The sequence below is a fragment of the Rutidosis leptorrhynchoides genome, chromosome 10, assembly GCF_046630445.1.
Source record: "Rutidosis leptorrhynchoides isolate AG116_Rl617_1_P2 chromosome 10, CSIRO_AGI_Rlap_v1, whole genome shotgun sequence".
In the NCBI taxonomy this organism is placed as follows: Eukaryota; Viridiplantae; Streptophyta; class Magnoliopsida; order Asterales; family Asteraceae; genus Rutidosis; species Rutidosis leptorrhynchoides.
In genome coordinates this window covers 34,580,623-34,606,110 of record NC_092342.1, presented here as the reverse complement: position 1 = coordinate 34,606,110, position 25,488 = coordinate 34,580,623, and positions in this window count along the sequence as shown.

Sequence of the window (25,488 nt, the reverse complement as noted above, 5' to 3'; positions counted from 1 at the left end):
TCAATAAATAAATACATACACCGCAGTGTATAAAAGTATTCCATGTTGTGAGCACCCGGTAACTAGCCTTAACAAAGTGTTTACCCATGAGTTATAATAATAGGTACACCGAATCAAGTGCATGTTTGTTTACCTCGAAGTACTAAACACCCGTTCTTCTAAGCCAATATAACTCATTGACTAGCACAACGTACTGGGTGAGGGTGTTAAACCCGATAGATCTATCTTTAGGATTCGCGCCTACCAGTTCATAAACCAATAGTTAAAGTTACCAAGCTAGGGGATTTGTGATTCTAACCCATGTAGAATAAAGTTTTAGTACTTGTGTCTATTTTGTCAAACAGTTATAAAAATAACACATGTATTCTCAGCCCAAAAATATAGATAAAAAGGGAGCAAATGAAACTCACTCTACAATATTTTGTAGTAAAAATATTCATACGACGAAACTAAACAATGCAGGGTTGACCTCAGATTCACGAACCTATATCAATTATGTATATTAACACATATAATAGTAATCAAATAATTTCATTTATTAATCTTATAATATTTATATATTATGTGTTGTAGTTATATGAAATTTATTATAAATCCTAATTAATATATATATTTTATGTATGTTTTATATCTTAAATTATATGCTATCTATATTTATTTTTTTGTATATATATTTAAAGTAATTAATATTTATACATATGATTATATATATATATATATATATATATATATATATATATATATATATATATTTATTTATAATTAGTATTTTATCAAAATCAATAATTTGTTACAAAAATATGTTCAATATATAATTATATGTAGTATTAATATAAGTATACTTTTATATACATAATACTTATTTGTTATGAAAATAATAATAATGATAATAATAATAATGATAGTCTCAATCATAATGATAATACTAATAATATCCTTAATGATGATACTAATATAATAGTAATAATAATAGTAATAATAAAATTAATAACAATAATAGTAATAATCATAATAACAATAATAATGGTTTTTAATATGTAAACTACCTTAGAAGCCCAGTTAAAAAAATATGCACCAAGCAGGGATCGAACCCGAGACCTCCCGTTCAGTGCTAATACCCTAACCATTGATCTGTGTCGGCTGTTTATCTGGTTATAGTCACGACCCATTTATATATAACCAATAATTTATTCTGCCCTTTCTTCTTCTTCATCAGAATCAATTCGATTGGTTATAATTCGAAATCATAATAGTTAAAACACGTCTGATTTAGAATATACAAATGATACCGAATAACAAGTGGCTGATTAGGTTAATTAAATTAAAGAATTGAGTTTAAAAAAATATTACTGAAACCGTCTTATGAACACGATATAACTCAAGATCAAAATTCGAATTCTAGCTTGTTTTAGGAAAAACTTATAACATGGAATAGGTGGTAAAACGTTACTGGAAACTTTATGGATCGTCAATTTTACTCAAACATTAAAACGAGCTTGAATTTAGCGATGAACAAATACTTTGACTTTTTAAAATGAAGTTTGACTCACAAATTCGAAGTCAATATAGAAAGTTGGGATTTAAAACTTTGCAGATAGTCTATACACCTGATTCCTAACTAAACTGCATTTATGGATTTTAAAATTTCATTTGAAATCAAACTTTTGAATAAATGACACAAAACAGAGGGAACGGGTTGTTTATGCAGTTTTTGGGTTTTCATTTTCACGAATTGCATTAGTGTAATGGGTTGTATGAATAACTGAACGTACTAATGCAATACTTATAATCAATCAGAGTTGTTTCGTAGTGAAAATTGGTCGACAAGGATATATTCGCTGAGTACAGAAATATATTAGAAAAATAAAAACGAGAAATTGATAGCTAACAGAATTTGATCGTATTTGAGATTTAATTCGATTTTGTAATAAGATTAAAGATAAGAAAACAAAAAATCAATACAGTGTGATTGTGATATGAATCTGAAATTGATTCTGTGTTTTTGTATAACTCAATATTTAATTAATCAAAATTTAATAATAAAAATACTGATATAATGTGGCTGTATATATGTATATCTCAGTATATTCTGTATATGTAATATGCATTTATCTGTACATGTATCCTATATATCTAATAACCAATATTCCTACTTACGTTATTTAAACAAAGACATTTTAATAACAAAGTTCTATTATATCAAAAAAAAAACGTTTTCGCACGTTTGAAAATAGATTAATCAAGTATTATGATATTCAATTCTCCACTAACTTTTGTCTAACTCTCGATAAGTGACACTTTGTTCTCACTTGTAAATTACTTTACCATATTTTCCGAATGCCGTTAAAAAGGGAAAGGTTTCCTAAATCAAAGTGGACCTCTCAACAGAGATTCGTAACCATAATTCAATGTTTCTGATAATTCAATCATTTGATCTTATCTTTTAATTTCGTCGATAATCATATTAAAACAAATACGTTCATGTAAAGCATTATACGTTTAAATACTTTGTTGACATTCTCAAGTCATAATCTGTACATATATATATATTATCATATCCATTTATATAATGGTTCGTGAATCGTCGAAATTTGGTCGAGGTTAAATGAATGTTGAACATAAATTAAAATTCTTGAGATTTAACTTAACAAACTTTGATTATCGTGTCAGAAATATTAAACCATATCGAGAATTTGGTTCAAATTAAGTCAAAATTTTCCGGGTCATCACATTACCCACCCGTTAAAGAAATTTCGTCCCGAAATTTGAGTGAGGTCGTCATGGCTAACAATAAAAATATTTTTATAACGAATATGAGTTGATACATAGAGTTTTATCACCATTCAATAATATGGATAAAGCAATCTGATTACTTGAAGCGTATGAGGAAAGTTATCGTAATAGAGTGAAATGAGGGGATAACGGTTTGTCTTAACTTCTGACGTAGTCATGGTGAGAATTCCGGAATTTAAGGAATAGAAAATCTTCATAATCTAAATAAGATTTGATTCTTCAGATTTTAAGAAAATTAAGATTTCCTTTGATTAAATGCATAATCTTCCTCGATTGCTATGTCTGATATTTTGCTATAAATTGACCTCTTCCGTTTCATTATTTTCATCACTCCTACATCTTCTTCCTCAATTCATACTTTCAAAAGATTGTGAAAATACTTCATCCAGTTCTGATTCTTGATATACTCCTAACTTTCATATCTGTGATTCTTCTTTTTCATCTACCACCGGAGGAATTTATTTACTTTTACTATTACCTTGGAGTTATAGTGTTTTTAATTCTCCCGTGCCTTTATGTTACAATACGTATTGATATGCACGGTTTGTAATTTATGTGTTGTTATCGGGCTTTATATTCTCCATTATATTTCGGAGCTTCATGCTTTCGTTTTCTCTTCCCGACTTCAAGTCAAGCGAATAATGGTCCAGAATTTGTAGGTATGGAGTTTCGAATGATCATAATATACAAAGCAGAAAGGAAAGGTAATAGTACGATTTGATTTTTCAAATTACCAGAATATCCGAAAAAGACCGAATTATCAAGAAAATATTTCCTTGATATATTTAGAGATTATATAGAATGAAAAAGTTATGTAACATGGTTCATGATGAGGGTATGATCTGTGAACCTTTATTACGTTCCATTAGAAACTCAGCATGACTTACTGTAATATAATTACATTGATCAAGTGTCATTATATTATACTAACTCATGCTTCAGTTCCCAACACTACTTCAAAACATTCATATTTTAAACTCGAAGGTTTCAGAATTTAGAAGCTAAAATAGTTTCTTTTATGATGTAACACAGACAGCGCGAAGGGGTAATGATTTCAGATAAGAATGGTTATGAAAATATCTTCAGAAATATGGAGGATATTTATAATGGGAGATACGATGATATCTTCGAATATTTAAGATAAGATGATGATGAAGAATATTGTACATAAAGGTTTTAGAATAAGGAGCAAGGTATTTGCTAAGGATTTCAGCAGACACTGAATCATTTGGATTCTTTGAAGGCAGATTTCGTCCTTGTGATTTGTCCACAGCCTTCTTCATAGTTTGCTCAATCCGTTTTCCAGTTCCAAACCTTCTCTTTTTCTGAGCTTTGCCCCACACTATTCTTTATCATCAAACTTTTGACTATTACGGTTGTCTACAGTTTCTGCTGCTTCATTCAGCTTTTCCAAAATTTCAGAGAACTAAATCGTAGATTGGGGTGTTTTTCAGAAACTTCACATTCGAAGTATGTAAGTCTTGGATGTAGACGTTATATGTATATATATAACTGTTGGCATAGAAACACTGCGAGATTCAAAATACTGATTGCTAATTCCCGGTAGTTGGTATGGCAATTATTGTTACAAGATGTGGATAAGTACATGATAGGGTTTCAATGAGTATAAGTATTTTTCGGAAGGTCAAGGATCAATGAAGTTATTGGTAAATTTACTGCTAATGTGGTGGGACATGAAAGGTTCCCCAGTAACAAGATCGTATATGTCAAGGTTATAATAAGGCTAATCTGAAAAGTCGAAGTTGACTAGTTGGAAGTGTGGTAAAACTGGATGCTTTGAAAAGGGATTGCAAGATTATTTTCAGTAATAACAATGCTAAAGGATCTTGCACAGTTTTGAAGTCAAAGTATAGCTTTGCAAGATGTAGAGATCTAAGAATGATGTCACTTGTTAAATCTTGACTTGGATGCTGTTCTGTCAGAATATGTAATTGAATTTGTATGAAAACGATTGTATATCGCTGTGAGCATAGTTAATAATTTTTTTTTTTGAATCAAGGTTGAAGAATGTACAGTGTAACATATTAATTGTGAACTTATATATTTTCCGAGTATTACCTACCCGTTAAAGATTTCACAAGTAATATTTTGTACAAAAGAATTTTCATTACAGTCTTTATGAAAATATATGTATGTATATTTCTTCAGATGTAATACAGATTTAATGAGTTAGTATCATATTAAGCTCATTTGATTTTTGGCTTGAATTAGAAATGAATAATCTCTAAAACATTAGAGATTACATAATCTTCGCGGAGTATTTCACTAATGAAAACAATACTTCATTATTTATTCTTATTGAGATTCCTCGGTGAAGGATATTGGTGCTCGTGGAATTTTTGTGAACCTTACAAGGCACAGTTGATGTTTTCTGGAAAGTTTTGAGTACATCGAAAATGAAAATGTAAAATCAAACATGTTATTGAATAATACACTTGGTTTCTTATGAAACGGGATTCATTGAGTTGAAACAGAGATTGTAGTTAATGAAGGTTAAGTTGTTAACGAAGGATGTACATCATAGCATATTAGTAATATGAATTTAACCGAGTAATATTTACCCTTTTTCAATTCATACATAATAGCTTAGTACGAAAAGATTTATTATGGTTTAAAAATTTATATATATAAGATATATATAGATATATATATATATATATATATATATATATATATATATATATATATATATATATATATATATATATATATAAATTCTTCAGAGGGAATGAGTTAATATTTCATAACTCGTTGATACAATATACGAGTTATTGATTCGTAATGATGTCCACGGTGATTCTTGAACTGGCAAAGCTTGTGATGTTAGAGGTGCTGCTGATTCTGACGATGTTGACATCACTGACTTTACTGGTGAGGCTAAGGGTACTGTTGATGATGTTGGTAAAACAAGTCTAGTTTGTACCTTACGCACCATTCTTGTCAGGGTTTCTACTCTTCCTTCTATCATTTTGGTTCGCTTATCTGATTTATAGTTAAGGCTAGAATAGATAATCTCTAAGATTATAGATTATATAATCGCCGTAGGATATTTCTCCGATGAAGTTATGAATCCATACTTCATTGTTTATTGTTGCTGGTACTCCTTGGTACATATGGTGCGTATGATGCTGATATTCGAGGTACAGATTGTGATGTTGAGGCGTGTGATGGGGATGTTGTTAGTGGTGGTAATGGTACTGTTGGTGTTGTTGGTGGTGGTACTGTTGCCGCTGATGCTGGTGGTGCATGTGATGCCTGCAAGTTGCGCATCATGTTCTCCAAAGTCACTACTCGAGCGCGAAGCTCGTTGACTTCTTCTATTATACCGGGATGATCGGTGGTTCGGACGATCGGATAAACAAGATTTAGAATATGGGATAGTATATAATCGTGACGAGATACTCTGGAAATGAGAGAGAATATGGTGTTTCTAACAGGTTCGCTGAAATGCCCCGTTCATATTAATTATAAACGTTTCATATTAATTGGTTTCTTTGCGAGGTTTTGACCTCTATATGAGACGTTTTTCAAATCTTGCATTCGTTTTTAAAAACAACCATAACCTTTATTATTGAATAAAGGTCTTAATGACATAATTTAGATTGTCTATCAAAGACAATCTCCTCAAATAAATAAGTTTTTACACAACCCATTACAATATGATCAAATATATTACAACAAATACTCCGAATGCAAGTTTAAACAATATAAACAATTATGCCGACTCCAAATCTTGACCTTGGGTTGGCATACGAAAGCGGAAGCATTTTTAATATTCACCTGAGAATAAACATGCTTAAAACGTCAAAAAAAATGTTGGTGAGTCATAGGTTTAATTTCTATATAATAATCATAACATTTAATAAGCCACAAGATTTCATTTAATTAAATGCGCAGGATCATTACAACTGCAAAAATCATTCATACGATGAGTCGCCTGGTAACCGACCTTAACATAGAGTGCTTAAGATATCTGGCATCATACATTCCACTATTCAAATGTATGACAAGAACCCTTCGAAGTACTAAAGCATTTCCACTATTCGAAAATGGGGGTGGTTGGTGCCCGTAGATCTACCTTTAGGATTTGCGTCAATTAGTGTTTTTCACTAATTCTTAGGTTACCATGCATAATAATAATAATAATAAGTACAGATATCAGGTATAATAAAATAATCATAGAATGTAGTTTCATGAACTTGTGCTAATTTTGTAAAACATTTATAAATTTGCATGTATTCTCATCCCAAAATAATTTAGATAGTAAAAAATGGGACTATAGCTCACTTGTGATGCTTTTCGAATAGATGGTGATAAGACTTGGTCTTTTGACAAATTAACAAACCTAATAATAATATTCTTGTGTCAAGATATATATAATTAATATTCCATACTTATGATACTTGTGATAATTTTAATTGTCCATTGTTAGTAGTCCAACGTTCATAGTCCAATAGTCCAACAGTATAAATATATATATAAATATAAATGCGTATATTGTGTTAGAATTCACTAACACTATAATATATTGTCTTAATATAATAAGACACATAATATGTATATTGTCTGAAGCAATCCGCGACCCATTGTATACATGTCTCAGGCTCGATCACAACTCAAAGTATATAATATTTTGGAATCCACTTCGACCCACAGCTAACTCGAGATTACTGCCAATGGTGTCTAATAGTTCGTTCCAATAATATATATAGAAGAAGTCAAAATGATATGTCAAAACTTTGTATACGAATCCACGGTGATCAAGTCATATATATATATATATGGTGCCTTACGATCTTTATTAAGATTATAATATATTGTCGTAGAACTTAATCACGACTATTATAAATTGTATTTCCATAAGTTCAGGAACAAGACATGTATAAATACATGTAGGATACAAGGTAAGTTAGCATCCATTTTTATAAATCATGTCCGTAGCTAAAAATTAAGAAAAATATCCAATTTTGTTTTACCCATAATTTCTTCGTTACAAATCCGTTTTGAGTGATTCAAGTTGCCATGGTTTCATATCGAACTCAAAATTATTAATCTTAACAGAAAAAGTATAGGTTTATAGTCAAAAATACAGCTTAGGTGTTAAATAAGAGAAGATAGTCATATCCGTCGTAAGAACGACATCTTGATGGCTCTTTTGAAAAACATACTTCCAATTAGAGTTTAACCATGGATTTTGGATATATTTCATATCCATATAAAATAAGATTTTTCACCAAAGGAAATCTTTTAATTCAAAGTTTAAGATAGGTTTTTAAAATCAAACCCAAAATAGCCCCCGATGATCTATGACGGCGTATGTTCAGGTTTAAGGTGTTCTTCGTGTTTACAATTTTTATATCCTTATGTTAGCTTGACATACTATCATAATACATGTGTTGAAGTATTTTAAAAGTCAAGTTAGAAGGATTAAGTTTGTTTGTGAACAAGTTTAGAATTAATCTAAACTATGTTCTTGTTGTTGTAAGTTATAAACTCATAATAAGATAGCTATATGGATATGAATCGAAAAAGATTATGAATAAGGTGACTATCTCAAATTAAATGAACAAAGTTGATGATTAAATAAGATGATAATCTTGTGATCAAAGATATCCTTGAAGGCTTGTAATCCTTGGAGTAGAATCATAGAATGAACAAAAGTTCGAATAAGATTTCTATCTTGAATTAAGATAGTTATAAGTATATGAATTGAACCAAAGCTTATATATGATTATTACCTTAATAAAGAGGAGTAGATGAGTTAATAAAGTGTTCTTGAAGCTAGTTTATGATCAAAGTGAATGAAGATTTTCTAGTACTTGAAGTATGTGTGTTTAAAGATTGTTTAAAGAGTAAGAAATGGAGAGAATACTTGGAGTTCTTGTGTGTGAGTATTATGAGAGTGAAGGTAAGTTAAATAGTTGATATGAATGAGTAAAAAGAGTGTTAAAAGTTGTGGTTCATGCATATGGTTAAGAGACTTTATCAAAATTTGGAATATAGCATAATAATGCAAACTAGAAGTTAAATGTTGGTTCCCACAAGTCTCCATCATGTTTATCCTTGTCTTGTGACTCATAGGGCTTCTAAGGAGGCTATAATTGGCATTTTATATTGGTATATACTCATAGTATTTAAGTATGGAAGCTGGGTATGATACAGGTGTAAATACCGAATGAATACGAATAGAATTCTTGATGGAATTGAATGAGATTATGAGTATAGCTATCTTTGTTGAGTATAAGTATGTTAGTATATATGTTTAAGTCCTTCAAAATTATATTAATACATATTAATACAATACATATACATACATTTTAATTTAGAAGTTATTACAACGTTAATCGTTATATATATGTATATAGTCTTGAAGTCTTTAAGTTAGTAATCTCATTTTATGTATATAACCAATTGTTAATATATATAATGAGATACTTAAATATCATTTAACAATCATGAGTATATATTTATATTCATATATACGTCATTAAATAATTTTTTACGAATTATGACGTTCGTGAATCGTCAGACAGACGGGGTGGCCAAATGTTTGTATAAAATTCATTTCAAATAACTAAGTCTTAATGAGTTTGATTGCTTAACATGTTGGAAACATTAATTATGTAAATATTAATCTTCTATATATTAACGGAAAAATCTGGGTCGTTACATTCGCCGGTAAGTGCTTCGGGTTCTTCGCCAAGAGGTGAATGTGGTGGATGGAAGGGATCGCCTTCTTCTTGTCTCCAATGATTAAGTAGGCTACTAACATATCCCTAATTCATCCAGAATAGATGATGGTTAATTGGTTGATCCATTCCGGTTACGCTGCTTTCGGAGCTCGAGTGGAAATCCATATCGGAATAGCTGTCGGAATCTAAGGAATTTGAACTAGATACAGGATCCATTGCGTGTAATCAAGGAAAAGATTTTTGAAATGAAATAGATTATAGGACTAATTTGGTACTCCTCAATACATAGTTTACATATGTATTTATAATACCAGAATCCCATAAGTTACGGAGGATTTTACGGAAGATGTCAGGCAAAGTTTACAGTAATAGATATGTCAAGATATGAATTTTCGTCTATACACTATCTATGTAATCAATGCAATAAGATGCGTTTATACTTAAGATGATAGACAGGTAATTTCCGAAAAGAAATGATAAGCAAAACTTTAGACATGCAGACACAGTCGAAGTCAAGCCTAATTGTAATGCATCCTAACAACTATCAGCTAGACATACTCATGCCATTAGATCGAGTCTAGAACGATTCTAAGATCCTTATAAATTCGTATACATTAAGTTAATCGAAATATAAGTACCAAGGTCCTAGTAGCTCGACTATTTAGGAGTTGATTTTGTTCACACTGATAACGATATCAGTTTGGTTCCTGATTGTATGCTAATTAGTAGGGTTTTATTCAAGAAGCTTTGGGTAACAAGAATTCAGCATGCAAGGTGGTTGATATTTCATCTGTGTTGCCTTCTGATAGTTATGTAATCAGTGGATCTTTTAGATCCTTTGTTCTTTGGTGATGGTGATCCTGTAGCAGGCAAGGCGGATGCTATTGATGCTTTGTGTTCGAAAAGGGCCAAAATGAAATGTCCCGTTCATATTGATTATAAACGTTTCATATTAATTGATTTCGTCGCGAGGTTTTGACCTCTATATGAGACGTTTTTCAAAGACTGCATTCATTTTTAAAACAACCATAACCTTTATTTTATCTATAAAGGTTTAAAAAGCATTACGTAGATTATCAAATAATGATAATCTAAAATATACCGTTTACACACGACCATTACATAATGGTTTACAATAAGAATATATTACATCAAAAATAAGTTTCTTGAATGCAGTTTTTACATAATATCATACAAGCATGGACTCCAAATCTTGTCCTTATTTTAGTATGCAATAGCGGAAGCTCTTAATAATCACCTGAGAATAAACATGCTTAAAACGTCAACAAAAAATGTTGGTGAGTTATAGGTTTAACCTATATATTATCAAATCATAATAATAGACCACAAGATTTCATATTTCAATATACATCCCATACATAGAGATAAAAATCATTCATATGGTGAACACCTAGTAACAAACATTAACAAGATGCATATAAGAATATCCCCTATCATTTCGGGAAATCCTTCGGACATGATAAAAACAAATTCGAAGTACTAAAGCATCCGGTACTTTGGATGGGGTTTGTTAGGCCCAATAGATCTATCTTTAGGATTCACGTCAATTAGTAAATCGGTTTACTAATTCTTAGGCTACCAAGCAAAAGGGGCATATTCGGCTTCGATCATTCACCCATATAATGTAGTTTCATTTACTTGTGTCTATTTCGTAAAACATTTATAAAACTGCATGTATTCTCATCCCAAAATATTAGATTTTAAAAGTGGGACTATAACTCACTTTCACAGATTTTTACTTCGTCGGGAGTAAGACTTGGCCACTGGTCGATTCACGAACCTATAACAAATATATACATATATATATATATCAAAGTATGTTCAAAATATATTTACAACATTTTTAATACATTTTGATGTTTTAAGTTTATTAAGTCAGCTGTCCTCGTTAGTGACCTACAACTAGTTGTCCATAGTTAGATGTACAGAAATAAATTGATATATATTATCTTGAATCAATCCACGACCCAGTGTATACACGTCTCAGGATAGATCACAACTCAAAGTATATATATTTTTGGAATCAACCTCAACCCTGTATAGCTAACTCAAACATTATTGCATATAGAGTGTCTATGGTTGTTCCAAATAATATATATACATGGGTCGATATGATATGTCAAAACATTTGCATACGTGTCTATGGTATTCCAAGATTACATAATATATTAGAATACATGTATAATACAATATAAGTTAGCTAGGATATGATTTGTATAGAATTGTTACAATAATTCCCGTAGCTACAACAATCAAAAAATATCCAATCTTGTTTTACCCATAACTTCTTCGTTTTAAATCCGTTTTGAGTGAATCAAATTGCTATGGTTTCATATTGAACTCTATTTTATGAATCTAAACAGAAAAAGTATAGGTTTATAGTCAGAAATATAAGTTACAAGTCATTTTTGTAAGAGGTAGTCATTTCAGTCGAAAGAACGACGTCTTGATGACCATTTTGAAAAACATACTTCCACTTTGAGTTTAACCATGATTTTTGGATATAGTTTCATGTTCATAAGAAAAATCATTTTTCCAGAATAACAACTTTTAAATCAAAGTTTATCATAGTTAATTATCAAATCCAAAACAGCCCGCGGTGTTACTACGACGGCGTATGTCCGGTTTTACGGTGTTTTTTGTGTTTCCAGGTTTTAAATCATTAAGTTAGCATATCATATAGATATAGAACATGTGTTTAGTTGATTTTAAAAGTCAAGTTAGAAGGATTAACTTTTGTTTGCGAACAAGTTTAGAATTAACTAAACCATGTTCTAGTGATTTCAAGTTTAAACCTTCGAATAAGGTAGTTTTATATATATGAATCGAATGATGTTATGAACATCATTACTACCTAGGGTTTTGTGGATAAACCTACTGGAAATGATAAAAATAGATCTAGCTTCAAAGGATCCTTGGATGGCTTGAAAGTTCTTGAAGCAGAATCATGACACGAAAACAAGTTCAAATAAGATTTCCACTCGAAATAAGATTGTTATAGTTATAGAAATTGAATCAAAGTTTGAATATGAGTATTACCTTGTATTAGAAAGATATCTTACTATAAATAAGAAAGATTTCTTGAGGTTGGATGATCACTTTACAAGATTGGAAGTAAGCTAGCAAACTTGGAAGTATTATTGATTTTATGAAACTAGAACTTATAGAATTTATGAAGAACACTTAGAACTTGAAGATAGAACTTGAGAGAGATTAATTAGATAAAGAAATTTGAAGATTGAAAGTGTTTGTAGGAGTTTTTTGTCGTTGGTATATGGATTAGATATAAAGGATGTGTAATTTTATTTACATGTAAATAAGTCATGAATGATTACTAATATTTTTGTAATTTTATGAGATATTTCATGCTAGTTGCCAAATGATGGTTCACACATGTGTTAGGTGACTCACATGGGCTGCTAATAGCTGATCATTGGAGTGTATATACTAATAGTACATACATTTAGAAGTTGTGTATTGTACGAGTACGAATACGGGTGCATACGAGTAGAATTGTTGATGAAACTGAACGAGGATGTAATTGTAAGCATTTTTGTTAAGTAGAAGTATTTTTATAAGTGTCTTTAAGTCTTTAAAAAGTTTATAAATACATATTAAAACACTACATGTATATACATTTTAACTGAGTCGTTAAGTCATCGTTAGTCGTTACATGTAAATGTTGATTTGAAGCCTTTAAGTTAACGATCATGTTAAATGTTGTTAACCCAATGTTTATTATATCTAATGAGATGTTAAATTATTACATTATCATGATATTATGATATATTATTATATCTTAGTATGATATATATACAGTTAAATGTTGTTACAACGATAATCGTTACATATATGTCTCGTTTCGAAATCATTAAGTTAGTAGTCTTATTTTTACATATGTAGTTCATTGTTAATACACTTAATGACATGTTTACTTATCATTTATCATTATTAAACATAGTGTATTAATATCTTAATATGATTCATATGTATTTAGTAAGACGTTGTTATAACGATAATCGTTATATATATCGTTTCGAGTTTCTTAATTCAATAAACTCAATTTTATGTATATAACTCATTGTTAAAATACCTAATGAGATACTTAATTATCATAATATAATGTGTTAACTATATATATAATCATATATATGTCATCATATAGTTTTTACAAGTTTTAACGTTCGTGATTTACCGGTCAACTTGGGTGGTCAATTGTCTATATGAAACCTATTTAAATTAATCAAGTCTTAACAAGTTTGATTGCTTAACATGTTGGAAACACTTAATCATGTAAATAACAATTTCATTTAATATATATAAACATGGAAAAGTTTGGGTCACTACAGTACCTACCCGTTAAATAAATTTCGTCCCGAAATTTTAAGCAGTTGGAGGTGTTGACGTATCTTCTGGAAATAAGTGCGGGTATTTCTTCTTCATCTGATCTTCTCATTCCCAGGTGAACTCGGGTCCTCTACGAGCATTCCATCGAACTTTAACAATTGATATCTTGTTTTGCGTAAGTCTTTTAACCTCACGATCCATTATTTCGACGGGTTCTTTGACGAATTGAAGTTTTTCGTTGATTTGGATTTCGTCTAACAGAATAGTGAAATCTTCTTTAGCAAAACATTTCTTCAAATTTGAGACGTGGAAAATGTTATGTACAGCCGCGAGTTGTTGTGGTAATTCAAGTCGGTAAGCTACTGGTCCGACACGATCAATAATCTTGAATGGTCCTATATACCTTGGATTTAATTTCCCTCGTTTACCAAATCGAACAACGCCTTTCTAAGGTGCAACCTTAAGCATGACTATCTCTCCAATTTCAAATTATATATCTTTTCTTTTAATGTCGGCGTAGCTCTTTTGCCGACTTTGGGCGGTTTTCAACTGTTGTTGAATTTGGATGATCTTCTCGGTAGTTTCTTGTATTATCTCCTGACCCATAATCTGTCTATCCCCCACTTCACTCCAACAAATCGGAGACCTGCACTTTCTACCATAAAGTGCTTCAAACGGCGCCATCTCAATGCTTGAATGGTAGCTGTTGTTGTAGGAAAATTCTTATAACGGTAGATGTCGATCCCAACTGTTTCCGAAATCAATAACACATGCTCGTAGCATATCTTCAAGCGTTTGTATCGTCCTTTCACTCTGCCCATCAGTTTGTGGATGATAGGAAGTACTCATGTCTAGACGAGTTCTTAATGCTTGCTGTAATGTCTGCCAGAATCTTAAAATAAATCTGCCATCCCTATCAGAGATAATAGAGATTGGTATTCCATGTCTGGAGATGACTTCCTTCAAATACAGTCGTGCTAACTTCTCCATCTTGTCGTCTTCTCTTATTGGCAGGAAGTGTGCTGATTTGGTGAGACGATCAACTATTACCCAAATAGTATCAAAACCACTTGCAGTCCTTGGCAATTGAAATGACCCGTTCATATACATTATAAACGATTCATAATAGTTGATTACATCGCGAGGTATTTGACCTCTATATGATACATTTTACAAACATTACATTCGTTTTTAAAAGACAAACTTTCTTTACAACGAAAGTTGACGGCATGCATACCATTTCATAATACATCCAACTATAATTGACTTAAAAATAATCTTGATGAACTCAATGACTCGAATGCAACGTCTTTCAAAATATGCCATGAATGACTCCAAGTAATATCCTTAAAATGAGCTAATGCACAGCGGAAGATTTCTTTAATACCTGAGAATAAACATGCTTTAAAGTGTCAACCAAAAGGTTGGTGAGTTCATAGGTTTATCATAACAATCATTTCAATATATTAATAGACCACAAGATTTCCGTTTATAAATATATGTACACTCGCAAGTGTATAAAACCGTTCTGCTTATGTTGAGGCCTCAGTAACCAACCTTAACAATAATATAATAAGTCATCTTCGCAAAGATGGATACGTACACTCGCAAGTGTATAAATAATCCTCGAAGTACTAAACATCCGCCCACTAGCTCTTATGTCTAGTGCAGCCTACAGGATGGGGGTGTTAAGCCCGATAGATCTATCTTTAGGATTCGCGCTCACATGCTCTTATAACATGTAACTAAATTACCTAGCACATCAATCCGCAGAATTATCATTTTTGATCACTTGTCTCTATTTCGTAAAGCATTTATAAAAGCAGCGCATGTATTCTCAGCCCAAAAATATATATTGCAAAAACAATTAAAAAGGGAGCAAATGAAACTCACCATACTGTATTTCGTAGTAAAAATACATATAACGTCATTTAACAAGTGCAAGGTTGGCCTCGGATTCACGAACGTATCAATATTGAGATTCAATATTGCAGGAAAGTACGTAGACGCAACGGAGATGATAAACACTAGATTGACCTCACGAGCATACCCATGAACCATACCCATCACCTCCATAGCTATAACCCATAATTTCCTTAGCTTCGACTCATTCAAAAAACTATTTTGAAATCACTCGGACATCACTCCGTCGTAATATTTTATGTATACTAATAATATCTTGAAATAATACAGAGCAAATATATATATATATATATATATATATATATATATATATATATATATATATATATATATATATATATATATATATATATATAAATCGATTGAGAGAGTTTAGAGAAATATATTTTCAAGTTTCTATGAAATAATGAAACCTATTGAATTCTATTTATAATAGATTTTTGAATTATTAAAGTGAATTATTAAAGTATGAATTATTAAAGTGAATTATTAAAGTATGAATTATTAAAGTGAATTATTAAAGTATGAATTATTAAAGTGAATTATTAAAGTATGAATTATTAAAGTGAATTATTAAAGTTAAAGTAAAGTAAAAGTAAAGTAAAGGTAAAGTTAAAGTATAGTAAAAGTATAAAAACTATGTATGTATAATACGCGTATAAATATATATAATATTAATTTAAATCGTTATATATATTTAATGAAATAAAATATAAATATCATTATATTTATTATACTGGTTAAGTAATGAGTTGTCAAAAGTGATTCTAGATATTTATAAAAGTTATATATATTTTAATAATAAAGTTCTTTTTAAACTGAAAACGTTTTTGTACGTTTGAAAATAGATTAATAGAATATTATGGAAACCAATTCTCCACTAACTTTTGTCTAACTTTCGTAAATGACACTTTTTGTTTTTATTTATAAATAGCTTTACAAATTATTCCGAATATCGTTAAAAGGAATAGATTTTCTCAATCATAGTGGACCTCTCAACAGAGACTTGTAATCATAATTCAATGTTTCTGATAATTCAAGCATTTAATATATTTTTTTTTAATTTCGTCGATAATCATATTGAAACAAATACGTTCATGTAAAGCATTATACGTTTAAATACTTTTTTGACATTTTCAATTTATAATATATACACATATACATACATATTCATATATGTTCATTTAATGGTTCGTGAATCATTGGAATTTGGTCGAGGTTTAAATGAATGTATAAACATAGTTTAAAATCCTTGAGATTTAACTTAACAAACATTGCTTATCGTGTCAGAATAATATAAAGATAAAGTTTAAATTTAGTCGGAAATTTCTGGGTCGTCACAGTACCTACCCGTTAAAGAAATTTCGTCCCCGAAATTTGATAGAGGTCGTCATGACTAACAATGAGAATGTTATTATGACGATTATAAAGTTTTATCATGTCTAAGAAGTATGGATAAAATAATTCGATTATTCGAAGCGTATGAGGGAAGTTATCGTAAATGAAGGAAATAAGATTATAGTGATTCGTCATATCTTTTGACGTCATCACAATTGATCTCCGAATTTAAAGAAAATCTTTGTAATCTATGTTGGATTTGATGCTTCGGTGATTAAGGAGATTATGATTCTCTTCGAATTAATACGATAATCCATCTTGATTTCTCTGTCGGGTATTTCACTATAAATCCACCTCCTTCGTTTCCTTACAACTCACACCTTCTATTCTTTCTCCCTCAACTCATATTTTAAAGTATTTGTCAATATGCTTCATCCAGTACTGATTCTCGATATACTCCTCACTTTCATATCTGTCATTCTTCTTTTTCATCTGCCTCCAGAAGAATCTATTTACTTCTACTATACTCTTGGTTTTATAGTGTTTTTAGTTCTCCCGTGTCTTTATATTGCTATATGCATTGATATATACGGTTTGTGATTTCTGGGTTGTTGTTGGGTTTTATATCTTCCCTTATATTTCAAAGTCCTTGCTTCTTCTATAATCATTGTCATCCACAGTTAATGCTCTCTTCTATCTGCTATGATTTATACTCCCATTTCTAGTTCGGATCTTTGTCCTTTCGTTTCTTCTTCTTGCGATTAAGCACCGCTTGTAATGGTCCAGAATTTGCAGATATAAATTTCGGAATGAACATTGTTAATGTTCTAGGAAGGAAATTGTAATGACACGATCTTGATTTGTTAATTTACCAAAATACCCTGAAAAGACCGAATCATCAAGAAAATATATTCTTGATATTTTTAGAGATTAAATAGAATACAAGAGTCGTGTAACATAGCACATGATGACGTTATGATCTGTGAATCATCATGTTCCATTTAGAAACTCAGCATGAATTACTGTAATATAATCACGTTGATCAAGTGTCATTATATTATACTAACTCATGCTTCAGCTCCCAACACTTCTTCAAGAATATTCCTATTTTAAACTCGAATGTTTCAGAATTTAGAAACTAAAATAGTTTCCTTTATGATATAATACAGATAGCGCGAAGAGGTAAATGATTTCAGATAAGAATAATTATAAAAATATCTTCAGAAGTATGGATGTTATTTATAATGAAAGATACGATGATATCTTAGAATGTCTAATATCAGAGGATGATGAAGGATATTGTCCGCAGGGGTTTAGAGTTAGGAGCAAGGTATTCGTTAATGACTTCAGCAAGTAATGAATCATTTGGATCCTTTGAAGGCAGGTTCAGCCTTTATGATTTGTCCACAGCCTCCTTCATACTTTGCTCAATCCGTTTTCCAGTTCTAAAGCTTCTCTTTTTCTGAGCTTTGCCAATATACTATCCTTTATAATCCAACTTTTTACTGTTAAGGTCGTTTACAGTTTTTGTTGCTTCATCAGCATTTTTCAAAATTTCGAGAACTGGTTCGCAGTTTAGGGTGTTTTTTAGAAATTTCTCATTCAAAGAATGTAAGTCTTGGAGGTAGACGTTGTATGTATATGTAATTTTTGATGTAGACATGCTGCGAGGTTTCAAAATACTGATTGCTGATTCTCAATAATTGGTATGGAAATTCTTGTTATAAGGTACGAATTAATATATGATAGGGTTTCGATAATTATAATGATTTTTTTTTTTGGAAAGTCAAAGATCAGTGAAGTTGTTGGTAAGTTTATTGCTAATGTGGTGAATATAAACGATTCCCCGGTAACGTTGGCGAAAGGGCAACGTTTCTATCGAGGTTATAATAAGACTAGTCTGACTGAAAAGTCGAAGTTGACTTGCTGGAGCTGTGACAAAACTGTCTACTTTGAAAAGGAATTGAAAAGTCATTTTAGCTAATAAATGCCAAAGGGTCTGACACGGATACGCGTTGAACTATGACTTTGGCTTCGAGAGCTTTTTAGGTACATAAATGTGGGTAATATGTGGTTGGATCATCATCTCGATTGTTCATTGTTTGAAGTGTCTTCGAAAACTTCGGAGAGTTTGAACACAGTTTGTAATCGTTAATATACATATGATGTTCTAACACAGTTTTGAAGTCAAAGTATAGCTTTGAAAGATGTAGGAATCTAAGAGTGATGTCTTCTGTTAAATCATGACTTGGATTTTGATTTGTCAAAATCAGAATGCGTAATCAAATTTGGGTGAGAATGGTTGTTTTGATTACTATACAAGAATGTATATTGTTGTGAGATTTTGGGAGTATAGTTGATGATTTGCTTAATCAGATTCGAAAAATGTAACATATTAATTGTGAATTTATATATCTCTCGGGTATTACCTACCCGTTAATTTTTTTTTTTTCACAATTAATATTTTGTACAACAGAATTTTATTACAGTCTTTATGAAAATATATATGTGCATATTTTTTTCAGATGTAACATAGATTTAATGAGTTAATATTAAATTAAACTCATTTGATTTAGGATTGAAACTAGAACTGAATAATCCCTAAAGACTTTAGAAATTACATAACTTCTACGGAGTATTTATTCAATAAAATTGAAATTATGAATTAATACTTCGTTATTTGTTGGTGTTTGTAACCCTTGCATCATATTCTCTAAAGCCACTACTCGAGCGCCAAGCGCGTTGACTTCTTCTGTTACACCGGGGTGATTGTCGGTTCGGACGAGCGGATAAATAAAATCTAGAATTTGATGTAGTATATAATCGTGACGAGATACTCTGAAAATGAGAGAGCAAATGGTGTTTCAGACCGGTTCGCCGGTAAGTGCTTCAGGTTCATCGCCAAGAGGGCAATGTGGTAGATGGAAGGGATCACCTTCTTCTTGTCTCCAATTATTGAGGAGGCTACGAACCTATCCCCAATTCATCCAGAATAGATGATGGCTAATTGGTTGATCCATTCCGGTCACACTGCTTTCGGAGCTTGAGTGGGATTCCATATCGGAATTCGAGGGACTTGAACTAATGACGAATTCCATTTCGTTCGATTGAATAAATGATTTTTCGATATGAAATGATTTTTCGGCTATCGGGTGGTATTCTAATTACATAGAATATCTATATATATAGCGCAAAAGATTTCGTAGATTACGGAGGAATTTACGGAATATGTCAGGCAAAGTTTACAGTAACAGATACGTTAAGATATGAATTAGCAGATACGCTAAGATATGAATTTTTTCTATATACTATTCATGCAATCAATGCAATAAGATGTGTCTAGACTAAGAATGATAAGCAAGTAATTTCTGACAAGAATGATGAGCAAAACTTTTGACATGCAGACACGGTCGAAGTCCAGACTCACTAATGTATCCTAACGACTATCAGTTAGACACACAAATGCAGACCTGGTTCGCTAAGACCACCGCTCTGATACCAACTGAAATGACCCGTTCATATACATTATAAACGATTCATAATAGTTGATTACATCACGAGGTATTTGACCTCTATATGATACATTTTACAAACATTACATTCGTTTTTAAAAGACAAACTTTCTTTACAACAAAAGTTGACGGCATGCATACCATTTCATAATACATCCAACTATAATTGACTTAAAAATAATCTTGATGAACTCAATGACTCGAATGCAACGTCTTTCAAAATATGCCATGAATGACTCCAAGTAATATCCTTAAAATGAGCTAATGCACAGCGGAAGATTTCTTTAATACCTGAGAATAAACATGCTTTAAAGTGTCAACCAAAAGGTTGGTGAGTTCATAGGTTTATCATAACAATCATTTCAATATATTAATAGACCACAAGATTTCTGTTTATAAATATATGTACACTCGCAAGTGTATAAAACCGTTCTGCTTATGTTGAGGTCTCAGTAACCAACCTTAACAATAATATAATAAGTCATCTTCGCAAAGATGGATACGTACACTCGCAAGTGTATAAATAATCCTCGAAGTACTAAACATCCGCCCACTAGCTCTTATGTCTAGTGCAGCCTACAGGATGGGGGTGTTAAGCCCGATAGATCTATCTTTAGGATTCGTGCTCACATGCTCTTATAACATGTAACTAAATTACCTAGCACATCAATCCGCAGAATTATCATTTTTGATCACTTGTCTCTATTTCGTAAAGCATTTATAAAAGCAGCGCATGTATTCTCAGCCCAAAAATATATATTGCAAAAACAATTAAAAAGGGAGCAAATGAAACTCACCATACTGTATTTCGTAGTAAAAATACATATAACGTCATTTAACAAGTGCAAGGTTGGCCTCGGATTCACGAACGTATCAATATTGAGATTCAATATTGCAGGAAAGTACGTAGACGCAACGGAGATGATAAACACTAGATTGACCTCACGAGCATACCCATGAACCATACCCATCACCTCCATAGCTATAACCCATAATTTCCTTAGCTTCGACTCATTCAAAAAACTATTTTGAAATCACTCGGACATCACTCCGTCGTAATATTTTATGTATACTAATAATATCTTGAAATAATACAGAGCAATATATATATATATATATATATATATATATATATATATATATATATATATATATATATATATATATATATATATATATATATGTAAATCGATTGAGAGAGTTTAGAGAAATATATTTTCAAGTTTCTATGAAATAATGAAACCTATTGAATTCTATTTATAATAGATTTTTGAATTATTAAAGTGAATTATTAAAGTATGAATTATTAAAGTGAATTATTAAAGTATGAATTATTAAAGTGAATTATTAAAGTATGAATTATTAAAGTGAATTATTAAAGTATGAATTATTAAAGTGAATTATTAAAGTTAAAGTAAAAGTAAAGTAAAGGTAAAGTTAAAGTATAGTAAAAGTATAAAAACTATGTATGTATAATACGCGTATAAATATATATAATATTAATTTAAATCGTTATATATATTTAATGAAATAAAATATAAATATCATTATATTTATTATACTGGTTAAGTAATGAGTTGTCAAAAGTGATTCTAGATATTTATAAAAGTTATATATATTTTAATAATGAAGTTCTTTTTAAACTGAAAACGTTTTTGTACGTTTGAAAATAGATTAATAGAATATTATGGAAACCAATTCTCCACTAACTTTTGTCTAACTTTCGTAAATGACACTTTTTGTTTTTATTTATAAATAGCTTTACAAATTATTCCGAATATCGTTAAAAGGAATAGATTTTCTCAATCATAGTGGACCTCTCAACAGAGACTTGTAATCATAATTCAATGTTTCTGATAATTCAAGCATTTAATATATTTTTTTTTAATTTCGTCGATAATCATATTGAAACAAATACGTTCATGTAAAGCATTATACGTTTAAATACTTTTTTGACATTTTCAATTTATAATATATACACATATACATACATATTCATATATGTTCATTTAATGGTTCGTGAATCATTGGAATTTGGTCGAGGTTTAAATGAATGTATAAACATAGTTTAAAATCCTTGAGATTTAAATTAACAAACATTGCTTATCGTGTCAGAATAATATAAAGATAAAGTTTAAATTTAGTCGGAAATTTCTGGGTCGTCACAGTAATTTAGTGATGAAATCTATGGTAATGTTTTCCCATTTCCATTCCGGGTTGTTGAAGTAGACCTGATGGTTTCTGATGCTCTGCTTTGACCTTAGAACACGTCAAACATTCCCTACGTATTTAGCAACATCGGCTTTCATACCTGGCCACCAAAAATGTTTCTTGACATCCTTGTACATCTTTCCCGTTCCAGGATGTATTGAGTATTTGGTTTTTTGAGCTTCTCTAAGTACCATTTCTCTCATATCTCCAAATTTTGGTACCCAAATTCTTTCAGCCCTATACCGGGTTCCGTCTTCCCGAATATTAAGATGCTTCTCCGATCCTTTGGATATTTCATCCGTTAAGTTTCTCTCTTTTAAAACTCCTTGTTGCACCTCCTTTATTTGAGTAGTAAGGTTAGTGTGAATCATTATATTCATAGATTTTACATGAATGGGTTCTCTGTCCTTTCTGCTCAAGGCGTCGGCTACAACATTTGCCTTTCCTGGGTGGTAACGAATCTCAAAGTCGTAATCATTCAACAATTCAATCCATCTGCGCTGCCTCATGTTCAGTTGTTTCTGATTAAATATGTGTTGAAGACTTTTGTGGTCGGTATATATAATACTTTTGACCCCATATAAGTAGTGCCTCCAAGTCTTTAATGCAAAAACAACTGCGCCTAATTCCAAATCATGCGTCATATAATTCTGCTCGTGAATCTTCAATTGTCTAGACGCATAAGCAATTACTTTCGTTCGTTGCATTAATACACAACCGAGACCTTGCTTTGAGGCGTCACAATATATCACAAAATCATCATTCCCTTCAGGTAATGACAATATAGGTGCCGTAGTTAACTTTTTCTTCAACAATTGAAACGCTTTTTCTTGTTCATCCTTACATTTAAATTTCCTCCCTTTATGCGTTAATGCAGTCAAGGGTTTTGCTATTTTAGAAAAATCTTGGATTAATCTCCTGTAATAACCAGCTAGCCCTAAAAATTGGCGTATGTGTTTCGGAGTTTTTGGGATTTCCCACTTTTCAACGGTTTCAATCTTTGCTGGATCCACCTGAATACCTTCTTTATTCACTATATGACCGAGGAATTGAACTTCTTCTAACCAAAATGCACACTTTGAAAACTTAGCGTACAGTTTTTCTTTTCTCAGCAACTCTAGCACTTTTCTTAAATGTTCTTCGTGCTCTTATTCATTCTTCGAGTAAATAAGTATGTCATCGATGAAAACAATGACAAAATTGTCAAGATATGGCCCACACACTCAGTTCATGAGGTCCATGAACACAGCTGGTGCGTTAGTCAATCCAAACGGCATTACCATAAACTCGTAATGACCGTAACGCATCCTAAAAGAAGTCTTTGGAATATCATCCTCCTTCACCCACATTTGATGATATCCAGAACGTAAATCGATCTTCGAATAAACAGACGAGCCTTGTAGTTAATCAAATAAGTCATCGATTCTCGATAGTGGGTAGCGGTTCTTGATGGTAAGTTTGTTCAACTCTCGGTAGTCGATACACACCCTGAATGTACCATGTTTCTTCTTGACAAACAAAACAGGAGCTCCCCATGGTGATGTGCATGGTCGAATGAAACCACGCTCTAAAAGTTCATGTAACTGACTTTGTAATTTTTTCATTTCGCTGGGTGCGAGTCTGTATGGAGCACGAGCTATTGGTGTAGCTCCTGGTATAAGGTCTACTTGAAATTCAACGGATCGATGTGGGGGTAATCCCGGTAATTCTTTCGGAAATACATCGGGAAATTCTTTTGCGACGTAACAACCTTTTCTTATTAGTTTTTGAGCCTTCAAACTACTAATAAGATTTAACTTCACGTTGTTCTTTTCTCCGTACACCATTAAAGGTTTTCCTTTTTCACGCATAATGCGAATTGCATTTTTGTAACAAACGACCTCTGCTCTTACCTTCTTCAACCAGTCCATGCCAATTATTACATCAAAACTCCCTAACTCGACTGGTATTAAATCAATCTTAAACGTTTCATCACCCAGTTTAATTTCTCTATCCCGACATATATTATCTGCTGAAATTAATTTACCATTTGCTAATTCGAGTAAAAATTTATTATCCAAAGGCGTCAATGGGCAACTTAATTTAGCACAAAATTCTCTACTCATATAGCTTCTATCCGCACCCGAATCAAATAAAACATAAGCAGATTTATCGTCAATAAGAAACGTACCCGTAACAAGCTCCGGGTCTTCATGTGCTTCTGTCGCATTAATATTGAAAACTCTTCCACGGCCCTGCCCATTAGTATTTCCTTGATTCGGGCAATTTCTAATAATGTGGCCCAGTTTTCCACATTTATAACAAACAGCGTTGGTATTACTTGCTCCGACACTATTCATTTCGGCATTACTTGTTCCGACATTATTTGTTCCTTTAGTTCTATTAAACTTTGGTCCGTAGACCTCACACTTTATCGCGCTATGACCATTTCTTTTACACCTATTGCAAAATATCGTGCAAAACCCCTGATGATTTTCTTCACACCTATAACGTGGCTGTTTTTGGTTTTTGTTACCGTTGTTGTTATTGAGGTTGTTGTTGGGGTTGTTATTGTTGTTGAAACAGTTGTTGTAGTTGTTGTTGTTGTTGGGATGTTTGTTGTAGTTATTGCTACGATTGCGGTTATTGTT